The sequence below is a fragment of the Heptranchias perlo genome, chromosome 7, assembly GCF_035084215.1.
Source record: "Heptranchias perlo isolate sHepPer1 chromosome 7, sHepPer1.hap1, whole genome shotgun sequence".
Lineage (NCBI taxonomy): Eukaryota > Metazoa > Chordata > Chondrichthyes > Hexanchiformes > Hexanchidae > Heptranchias > Heptranchias perlo.
This window is the reverse complement of record NC_090331.1, coordinates 77,292,161-77,304,492: the sequence shown is the minus strand read 5'-3', so window position 1 is coordinate 77,304,492 and position 12,332 is coordinate 77,292,161. Positions and strand designations below refer to the sequence as shown.

The 12,332-nt window shown below is 42.8% G+C and overlaps 1 pseudogene; it reads right to left on the bottom strand.

Annotated features, from left to right (window-relative positions):
- Positions 1-3,485: 3,485 nt before the first annotated feature.
- Positions 3,486-6,625, bottom strand: LOC137324051 (secreted phosphoprotein 24-like; annotated as a pseudogene).
- Between the last annotated feature and the right edge of the window lie 5,707 nt (positions 6,626-12,332).

Genomic DNA, 12,332 nt, shown 5'->3' with positions numbered 1-12,332 from the left:
ATGAGCCAGAGGAAGAGCGTGAGCCAGGGGATCAGCATGAGCCAGGGGATCAGCAGGAGCCAGGGGAAGAGTGTGAGCCAGGGGAAGAGCATGAACCAGGGGAAGAGCACGAGCCAGGGGAAGAGCGTGAGCCAGGGGAAGAGCGTGAGCCAGGGGAAGAGCACGAGCCAGGGGAAGAGTGTGAGCCAGGGGAAGAACGTGAGCCAGGGGAAGAGCATGAGCCAGAGGAAGAGCATGAGCCAGAGGATGAGCATGAGCCAGGGGAACAGCGGACTAACTGCCCCACATTTTACAATTCAGTCCATTGGAATAATTATTCATATTTGCCAGTGCAGTATTGCCCTTGTGTGGGGAGCAAACTCAATGGGGCAAATGGAAATTTCAGCCAGCAGGTCCAATTTAAAGGGATTTTCACACTTAAAGGAAAGTAGCTACGTATGGGGACAGATATTTATTTTAGTCTTTATCAAAATTTCCAATCAATTTCTGATATTTGTGAACCTTGGCCAAGGTGGGGAGGGAGGAGTGGGGGAGACAATGTGCCAGGTATGAATGAAGTGAAAGAGAATCCAATTTACGGAGGCACAAAACAGATTCTGTGGGCATGTGACAAGGTGGCCTGTTTGACGGAGGAGACCAGGGCACCATCCATGGCAGCAGGTGGCAAACAAGCTCAGTGCTGTGTAACTATCTGCAGGTCCTGAGCCCAGATGGAGAAGACGGGCACCACTTCAAGAAACCTGGCAGGGTTGCAGAACCCAATGGGTACCATGTATTTCATGGAGGGCTCCAAGATTGCTTGCCGCAAAATGTTGCCAGTTGCACAGGTATTCCTCACCCATTCAAGCTCTTACAGAACCTACAGCCTTTTCTTTGCGTCTCATGCATACCCATGCCTCAGGAAGGCACATCGTCAAAATGCAATGTAGAACTGAAAAGCTCACCACACTCGCATCCTTCAACTTTCTGACCCCGAGGCATAGAGCACTTATAACTGGGCCGAGCTGATAAATATAGCTTCAGGCTATATTTTAAAATACAGCTTTAAGCTGTTTAAGCACGGTAGAAAGTAATTTTTTTCCACCTCCTTGCTCAGAAAATATGTGGACGATTTATATAGGTCGCAGTTAATTAACTCATGGACTGCCAGCAGCTCCGGGGAATTCTTGTTTCCCGGATGAATATCTGTGTTTGCAATGCAATTGAGAATTATAAAGCTAATTACAAATGGAGAAGATCGAATGCAGTGTGGAACTCAGTTCCAAGGTTTATGCAAATGTCATGCAGTTAAGGAAGGAACATGAATAAATATTTTAGGATGTAATGCCAGATCGGCATGGCTGAGTGTGTAACTCAAAAAGAGAATGGCTGTGTGAATGACAAAGGCTCCACTGTGTGGCCAAAAGAGGAATTGCAAGAACTTGAGTTTAAGATATCAAAATGATTTTAAGAGTCCAGTTGGTTTTCATTTTTGACCCAATAATGTTTTGGTTCCAGTCACATTCGCTCAAGTGTGGGTTTATTCAAATCGTGCAGTAAGTGTTAATGATTCCCACTGTAGATGCACCAAGTATTCATCTTTCTGTCAGTATTAACATTGCACCGTTTGTTTTGAAATGGCCTGAGTGAATGTTGCAGTTTACAAGTAAATCTGTAGGGGGATAAACATTTTAAGGAAAGACGGTCTTCACACTTTACGCGGAGTGTTACAAAATCAGACGCCAACAACGAGATCAACGCTGGAGAGATTCAGTGCTGAAATGAAAAGTAACTGTTTTATTTTAAAGGTGAAAGCATAGTGAATGTGGCCTTTGAGTTCAGTAAAATGTTAACCACACTATGACCCTAATTTTAACCTGCCAGCAGAAACGGTGCGGGTTTGGATCTGACACCCATTTTACGCCAATCCCGTGTCTGCCCAACAGTCTCCCATTCTCCTCCCCGTCCTGATTTTATCGCCGTAGTCTGTAGATCGACTCATCAAAATGCACCAGAGGTTCCTAAACTGGGGGATGTGACGAGGTTGTCGGGGGTGGGTGGGGTGTGAGGATGACGGGCTGGTCTAGAGTTCGAACTGTGTCTGACGCATCTCACTGGGGGCGAACACTTGTGTTTTATCAATACCGAGATCGACCAGAACCACCAGGGAAGTATGGAGATCACCAGGCAGATGATCCGCATGGCGGAGGTAAAGCAAGCGGCCAGGCTGGTGATGAAGGTAGGGTTGCCAACACTCCAGGATTGCCCTGGAGTCTCCAGGAATTAAAGGTTAATCTCCAGGACACTGCTGAAAGCAAACCCGGGAAAAAAATCATAAGGGCATTCAAATAATTGCGTGTTTTTTTTCCGTTTTCTTTGAACGCTTTCGTTTATTAGCAATTGGAGATGGGGGGGTGGGGGGATGTTTGACTGACAGACCAGAATCATCCAATCGGTGTAACGAAGAGTCTGTTCACTTTCTAACTGACTTGGGGAGGCCGTGCACTGCAGGGATGGATTTGTTGGGCAACCATTGGACCAATGGTGGGAGCACGGAGGCGGGGTGGTTGGAGGAGGGACTTCAGTGATGAAACCTCCAGGACTAGGTGTAACCAGAGTTGGCAGCCCTTAGATGAAGGGGCCGGGCATGGGTACTGCTGAGGGAAGGGGCGGGCTGTTGCGGTCCTGCTCACTGACCTCCCGTTCAGTCTGTCAGGACAGTGCTGCATCAGTGCAGACCCCAAACTGATTCTTTCCCCAATTGTTTTCTCTTTTTCTGTATACTGTCTCTCATTTTGCAGCGGCCTCCCTTCAATCCTCAATTTATGCAGACATCTCCATGTCAGCTAGCAATATGACAAAGTGTGCCTTATAATGGAACGATACAGAGCAATATTCATCATTTCCTTCCCTCAAAGCAAGATCTTCACTCCAACAGTAAACTTCACCAAGTAGTTGGTGACAGTCTCAGTAGCTGAAACCCCCACATTAGTGCAGTAACCAGTCTCGATACAGTGCCACTTGTCCACCTCCTCACACCCAGTTTCATCACCAAAATCCCAGATCATCAGCAGCTATCATTAGACTGAGGAAACTTGTCACAAATCTATGACAGGCTGGTTTGAGCGCTGCATCTGTTTGAATTCCCGTCTGATCAGTGAAGTGAGAAACAACATTTGGACGAAGATCAGTAAATATTCTTTTTATACTTTTAATATGATCCACAGGATACAAGACAACAATATACACCAAACTATAGACTCTCCCAGTTACAATAAAATGTACAATCAGGAACCACAGGTACCCCCCGATATATGAACAAGTACAATTTATAACATCCTCTTTAATCTGAACGATGTCTTCTTGTCTTCACACCAATCTCGGCCTTTCAAAAGTTTAATTCATGATTAGTGTCGGGCTCTTGAATCATCGCTGTTTCCTGGAATGAACGAAATAAACAGAATTGTAATTTTCAGATGGACTCAGTTCAAATTGAGTTCAATGTTTTACTGTTGTTGATAATTATGATTAAGAAAGCAATTATCTGACACAAAGTCACAGTTTATGCTTGCATTTGAAAACTCCTCGAGTGATGATTCTTTTGACTTGATTTTCACCTGTATTAAAATATTCGTATTTATATATTATATATATTTATATATATATATTTTAGCGCAGGGGACCAATGAGACATTTCATAAATAATACAGATTTTAGAATTCGCTTCAAACAAAATTTAAATATTAAATTATAAATGAGGAAATGTTAACTCATTAAATTTCAGAATTATGATTCAGTGGCTCAGTGTTGGAGTGGAGAAGTCCCCACCAAACATCTCATGTTCTGCAGTGCAGCAATAATCAATACAGCCCTGGTACAGTGGGGCTGTGGGGTCAATGGATACACTAATGAAAGGTGAGGTTATCCATCAATTGATATTTATTGTATTGAACCTGCTGTTTCTCCCCAGGAAGGACCAGTAATTAGTGTCTATTATTGGTGAGAATGTAACAGACACTACTCTCATGATACCATCACTTGCAATTGTCCTGTCCCATAGATATTCAGCTCACTTTATCTTCAGTGGAGAACAAACTCATCCTCTGTATTTGGGGTCAATTCAACAATCCTTTGCAAAGGTTGGAAAACATCCCACAGGAATCGAGCATCAGTATCCCCTCCCCCAGTGCCTCGAACTAAAAATAAATTGCCTTCTCAGACTCCATTCTGCCACAGTTGAGTCCTGGATTATGGACATTATTGTTAATAATCATGATCAACAAGAAAATCATCTGACAAAAAGTCCCAGTTTATACTTACATTTGAAGTCTGCTTGATTGATGATTCTTTTGATTTCTTTTCCACCTGTACTAAAATATTAATTTTTAGATGTTTAGCACAAGGGACTAGTGAGATATTTTGTAAATAATCTTGAGTTTTCGAATCATGAGGTCAACATTTGTGTGCCTTGATATCTTACCATCATTTCCTATCTCACCACATCTTTCTAAAGAAAAACTGATCAGGGACACTACGCACTTAAACACTATCTGATGCTGCCCTGATGTCCATTCCAGGTGGTGAACCTGTCCAGGATGGGTCTAGAAGTTGCCAGCACCGAATATAGATTGTGTGGTTGATGCGAATCTGGTTGTAAAGGTGTTGATTTGGTTGTTTCTCAGTTGACTATTGGTAATGCTGTCACCTCCCAAACCCGCGACCTCTACCACCTAGAAGGACAAGAGCAGTAGGTACATGGGAACAACACCACCTGCACGTTCCCCTCCAAGTCACACACCATCCCTGCCTGAAGAACTTTTCAATCTCTGAACACATATTGGTGTGATCCTCACACTATTTGGAGAGTGACTCTCTGGGCTCCCTACAACACACTGGAAAATCCCTCTGTTCCACATAAAGTTCTACAGGGGGAAGAAAGTCCTGACCCAAAATACAGAAAGCCCCTTCCCCTGATTTGTATAATTGTGAATTACCTCAATACTGTTTTCACTTGACTCTGATGAGTCACTGTTGCTGTCAACCGTCTTCAAACCTCGACACTCCACATCGATGTCAACGACCCTATCAGCAAAATATTGAACACAGCTTTTGCAAAAACTTTTTTCCTGTCACAATTAATTAAAATTATTGATTGACAACAAGCTCAGCACTGACACAGGGAGTTTCTATGATATAACTCAATACTTATGGCCCTTTCTATGATATAACTCAGTACACACGGCCCTTTCTATGATATAACTCAGTACACACGGCCCTTTCTATGATATAACTCAATACTCACGGTCCTTTCTATGATATAACTCAGTACACACGGTCCTTTCTATGATATAACTCAATACTCATGGTCCTTTCTATGATATAACTCAGTACACATGGTCCTTTCTATGATATAACTCAATACTCACGGTCCTTTCTATGATATAACTCAGTACACACGGTCCTTTCTATAATATAACTCAGTACACACGGTCCTTTCTATGATATAATTCAGTACACACGGTCCTTTCTATGATATAACTCAGTACACACGGTCCTTTCTATGATATAATTCAGTACATACGGTCCTTTCTATGATATAACTCAGTACACACGGCCCTTTCTATGATATAATTCAGTAAACATGATATTTCTATGATATAACTCAGTACACATGATATTTCTATGATACAATATAACTCAATACTCACAGCGGTCTTTTTGGTGCGGAAGTGGCAGCTGGGATCATCAAATTCCAGTCCAGAATTTTTGGAGCAGACGGTTTCTTTCACAGTGAACGCTAAATCCATGTTGTATGACAATGTGCCTGTGCGATAAATCTAATGAAAGGAAAACAGATCATTAGTGTGTAATTGTATCTAGTGTTCTTACTCTGGTCAGATAAAGCTCAGAACAACACAGTTCTTTATTTTCAACAGATGCCTCGACTGGGACAGTCAAAATCATCAACCAACAGGGACAAAAGATTGAATTTGTCCAAACACAAAATGACTCCTTTGACCATCGCTGTAGAGATGCTCGATGTTCTGGAACCTTTAATAATGGACGGAAATTAAAAAAGAATGACAGATGATTGGGATTAGGAAATATTTCAAAGGAAATTAATTTGGAGGAATTTCAAATCTCAGTTTGAATTGTCATTGCTCTAATTGCTATATTCAAAACATAAGAATGCATTGTTTTTAATATCAGCATTGAACTGAGATTCACCCACCATTGTGTGTGTAATATAATATTCTGCTCATGTTTAACAATCAGAGTCTAACTGAACTCAGTAATATTCTTGTAGGCTTTAGAGAGTGAAACACACTTAGACCAGGACACACTTACATCCTTCACTCTTCTCCTGGTTATACCACAGAGATTGGTGATCTCGACGATTTTGTTGAGTTTTATAACTGACTCTCTCAGAGCATCCTCAGGGGTTGGTACTCCTGCAGAGAGAAAAGGAAAGTTGTACAAAACACTCCAGCATTCTTCAGTGAATTCTGTTTAAACATTGGTAAAATATCACTGACTGAAGCTCATTAACAATAACTCGTTGCTTTCTGAGGTGCTGCTCTCTCCAGTACGTACCTGAGCAGTGGAGGATCTGCACTGCAGCAATGATGAGGAGAAAGGATTACATTCTGCCTCTTGTGTGATCAGCTGGCTGGTTTCTAACAGTAAAGAAGCTGCTTCTCTCTCTTGCTCTACCTTTTCCTTTCAGCGTTCAGCCTTTATATACTGCACCTCGACCACATTCAAACATTGACTCCTATTTGCTCAGTTTGGTGATCCTGGCCGTGGAAATCTGCTGCCAAGTGGGCAGTAATATGGGCACAGCTTCCTCTAAATATCATCATTGGGTTTAGATTTGATGGCAAAAGTGTGGGATCAGATTTTATTCCCTTAGTATATGAAATAATCGACTGAGAGGTGAGATGAAATGATCATCTGTAATTTGTACAACTTCACACTGGAGTTAACACCTGGAATTATTCGTTGAGATACTGAGTTTACAGGTCGGGTCAATTGATGGAAAGGCAAGTTGCTCCAGGAGTGAGAGAACAGCGTCCACGATACCACACAACCCTGCCACGGCAACCTCTGCAAGACATGCCAGATCATCGACACAGATACCACCATCACACGAGAGGACACCACCCACCAGGTACATGGTTCATACTCCTGTGACTCGGCCAATGTTGTCTACCTCATAAGTTGCAGGAAAGGATGCCCCGGAGCATGGTACATCGGCGAGACCATGCAGACACTGCGACAACGGATGAACGGACACCGCGCAACAATCGCCAGACAGGAGTGTTCCCTCCCAGTCGGGGAACACTTCAGCAGTCAAGGACATTCAGCCTCCGATCTTCGGTTAAGCGCTCTCCAAAGCGGCCTTCGAGACACACGACAACGCAAAATCGTCGAGCAGAAATTGATAGCCAAGTTCCGCACCCATGAGGACGGCCTCAACCGGGATCTTGGGTTCATGTCACGCTACACGTAACCCCACCAGAGAAAAAAAGTTATCTGTTTTTAATGCATCTGGTCATTCTCTCTCTCTCTGCCTTTCGTGTCTCTCGCTCTCTCTCTCTCGGTGTCTTTGTGTTCTGACCGCTTATGTATTCAGTAGTCTTGGATGTAATGTTTCTCTGTCTGAACACCATCCACTCCTTTGATTGCTTTGATTATATCTCTGCCGAGATGTGATAACGGGCAGTTGGAAAGATTATCTGTAATCGCCAGGCGTTGTTCTCTGACTATAAATGCTGTGCCTTTATGGAACCCTACACTCACCTGACGAAGGAGGAAAGCTCCGAAAGCTTGTGATTTCAAATAAAGCTGTTGGACTATAACCTGGTGTTGTAAGACTCCTTACATTTGTCCACCCCAGTCCATCACCGGCATCTCCACATCAGGATTAGTTCAGTGTAAATCAGCCTCATTTAAAAAGCTGAGTGCAACAATCTTTATTTTGCAAATGATTTTCCATTGAATTGTGTGAAGGTTATCTGCTTTACTGGGACCTGTAACTTCACAGATTACACAGGGCGTACTTTGAGGATCTGAATCAGTAGTGGATTTGGGTTGTACGAGAAATCACCCTATCTATGAACCTCTTACAGGCTTAACGCAACATTCAAACCTCCAACTCTGGTCTTTTTTGCAGCCACCTCCCTCATCTAACCGTTGATGGCTGGCTTGTCCCAACTCTCTGGAATTTCCTCCCTAAACCTCTCCATCTATCTACTTCTCTCTCTACACCTTTGACGACCTTCACAGATCCATCTTTTCGTACAAACTTTTGATCTCCTCTCCTAACTCACGCACCATGGCGTGTTGTCAGTTCCTTCATTCTTTTCACTTTTTATTCCCTCCTTCCTTTGTAAAGCACCTTGCGATGTAATCTACATTAAAGACCCGGCATGAGTGTGCAACAATCTTTTCCTTTTTCACATCAATTTTTCGCCCCATTTTTTGCCCATTTTCTCTTCTCCTCTCCTGAACCTAATGATCCTTGTTGGGTTATATTTTCTTGGGCTTTATTCACCCGCTAATACACTGTTCAAGTGGGCATTCTTCATGAGTACAGCCTAGATAGACTATTTGACTAGGTGGGGCATCACAGTTAAGCCTGATACTGCTGTTACCTGATGCCCATGAAAACGCACCTTTTCACTTCCCAAATTTTTATTGATGTTTGCACACTTGAACTGTGGTACATTACTGCTTACACAACACTTGTAGATACACACTCTGACGATCTTACACAGTTGAGTATTTTTGAGTAGCGCTGGGCATTGAGGTGATCCATAGTGTCTTGTGTGGGTGTTTTTGGTCCCTGCCACAAACTCCGATCCCTAGCCACTGACTCCATCCCTCTCCCTGGCCACTGTCTGAGGCTGAACCAGACCGTTGGCAACCTTGGCATCCTATTTGACCCTGAGATGAGCTTCTGACCACATACCCGCTCCATCACCAAGACCGCCTACTTCAACCTCCGTAACATCTTCCGTCTCCACCCCTGCCTCAGCTCATCTGCTGCTGAAACCCTCATCCATGCTTTTGTTACTCTATGATATGGAGATGCCGGTGATGGACTGGGGTGGACAAATGTAAGGAGTCTTACAACACCAGGTTATAGTCCAACTGTTTTATTTAAAATCACAAGCTTTCGGAGGCTCCCCGATTTTAATCACTCCACCATTGGCAGCTGTGCCTTCAGCTGTCTAGGCCCTAAGATCTGGAAATCCCTCCCTAAACTTTTCTGCCTCTTTACCCCTCTCTCCTCCTTTAAGACTCTTCTTAAAACCTACCTCATTGACCAAGCCTGTCCTAATATCTCCTTACGTGGCTCAGTGTCAAATTTTGTTTGTCAATGCTCCTGTGAAGCACCTTGGGATTTTTTACTACGTTAAAGGCGCTATATAAATGCAAGTTATTGTTGTTGTTGGTTCTCTGGGAGCTGTGTGTTCACAGTGCTCGATTCTATGGTGGTTTTGTGTGTCAGCTCTCAACGACATCGGATGAACTGATGGTCTCTCGATCTGGTGCCCAAGTCCTTTTGTGGTCTTGTGGGATACATTTCCCAGTTCCCTGTCACATACAGGAAAACACCATCACAGTTTGCTGATATCTCAATCTGCAGTGTGCAGATGAATGTTTCAAAAAGATTCAATGCGAGGGACCTAAACATACATTCTGTGATTGACTAACACAGTGCTGTAAAACCCCATCATGCTTCCTGAAATGGCCATATTGGAACCATTTGTTCTATTAGAATTACCTTGTGCCAGTGATGCGGTAAACCCCTGAAATACGTGTTCACCTCACCACTAGTGGTCAGAGGTTTGAACACCAGGTCTCCTGGTAATAATAGTCCAGCTGCCACAGTGGAATTGAGTTTGGTCATTATTTTGTGCGACACTAATGTCATGGACAACACTGCCCCTCAATCTTTCACACTTCACGGTGTCAGCTGACTGCCTGAGCAGTGTCTGAAAAGAAACTATTGAGACAAATCACAGCAAGTACCAGGCTTTCCCTGAAACACATCCCTGACAACAGAGGCCATTCAGTTCCACACCCGTAGGAGCTGCCTCCAAGGATTTGTTTTGGACTGGGGTCTTATTATAATAGCAGTGGGACTTGCTGCCTTCTTGGTCGTAGGGGCCTGGGTGTAGACTCAGGGTTTGTGTGGGAGGGGGAAATAATCAGTAAAATGAAAAATATTATAAAAGTTGGAAGATTTGAATCTCTCATTCCTTCGAGAGGAGGCTGCGCGTCTCCATTTCCTGCTGTTTATTTTGAGTTAACCTTTTACTTTATAAAACTCCTCAGCGTCGACTGCTGCTGATGTTTAATCTTCAAGTTGAAGATTATTGAGCTGTTTGAAGCAAAGTTTCAGCCGATGAAGATAATGTCTGACAAGCTGAGGATTCTGAAGACAGGTCTAATAAACACGAACGGAATCAGGAAAATCATTTACAGTGCGGCATCAAGAAGGAGCAATAGGTTACAATCTCCGCAGCATTACAAGGTGAAATAGGAAAACAGGTGTCAACTTCTGCACAAAAATATGAATCATTTAATGAGTCATGTGACTGTTAATAATCATTAAAATGGGAAATGTTATAAATATTGAAAGAACTGAATCTCTCATTATTCCCAGAGGAGGCTTCTTGTCTCCATGTTTCCGCAGCATTACAAGGTGAAATGGGTTCTGTACCCCACCTCTCCTGGCCCAGGAATGTATTTAAAGAGTACATTTGTACTATGCATGAATAAAATATACAGTTCACTTGCCAATTATAATGCTGATGGTGGGTGTGTCACCAGCAGAGAGTTCGCTGGCTGATTATTCTTATCTTTCTCATCATGTATGTTTTCCCTCTATTTCCTGGCTGTTTTCCCTGTATTTTCCCTGCTCATTCATGTGATTCCATTGTACATGCACACACACATATACACACACACAATAGAAGAAAGTATGGAATTTAATTAAATCGAACCACCAAACCGTTTCCTCACTTTTCAAGCTGTGTACTTCCTTGTATCAGTGGTTAGTGTTAGCCTTTGTTGGTTTGGTAACTGGTTATTGTAAGAAATCATCAGTTTGGTGACTTGTTAGTGGAATCGTTCATTTGTGAGATCGTTTTGAAATGAATCTTTCTCATCTTGTGTTAAAGCCCCCGTCTAATGTGTTCGTCTCCATGTGAATTTGTTCAGTGTGATCAGCTATTGGGCAATTTGTACTAAATACACAAACCTTTTGCACATGAAAAGTTAAATCACTGTGAACACAAAATCCCTATTCTGAGGCTGTCCAGAAACACTTGGACTGAGTTTTCTGTTTCGTACATTCTATTCATTGTAAGGTAATGGCACATTTAAACTGCACTGGACAGCAACACTGCAACAGCCCAAACTGGGTACAAAATGGCTGCTTTATTTCTTGGACACATTCGAGTGGTGTGATTGAAACAGGAGCTCTAAAGGTGTCACACACAATGGGTTCTATGGTGTCACCGGATGTTATGGGAGACAGGAGTTTAATATTGGAAGATAAACATGTTCAGATTAGGATGTTCCGTGTTTAGCCACGTGGGGCAGCTCTGAGCCCCCCTGTTTGTCAGAGAGGATTGTAAACACTCTGCTGCACTGCCCCCGACCCTCTGTGTGTGTCTGAGGCCAGCAGTAGCTGGAATGAGCTCAGGCCTTTGATAAAAGAGTGGCACAATGTGACAGAGAAAAAATGTGATTTAAATTTTAATGATTCCAAGTGTCTGTCTCCATTACCTTACCAGGAGATCCATTCTATATGTTGATCACTGTGTGGGAAGAACTTCCTGACATCTGTCCTCATTTCAATTAATTGAACCTGTGCCCTTTTGTCCTACTGTCTTGGTTTGATTTTAAATAATGTTCCAAATTAACCTTTTTTATACTGTTTACTGTCTTACATATACCTTTTAAGAATAGGTTAGATAGGTGGTTGAAGGAAAAAGGGATGAAGGGATACGGGAATAGGGTGCACACGGGATTAGGACAACTGCTCACGTGGAGGATAAACACCAACACAAACTGGTTCACCCATTCGGCCTGTTTCTGTGTCATTATTTCTATGCAATTCCACTTTACCTCTATGTTACCTCTATGTAACCTCCACATAACCTCTACATAACCTCGATGTAACCTCTATGTTACCGCTATATAAAGTCTATGTAACCTCTATGTTACATCAAGTTACATCAAAGCTACAACACAGAAACAGGCCATTCGGCCCAACTGGTCTATGCTGGCTTTTACGCTCCACATGAGCCTCCTCCCTCCTACTTCATCTCACC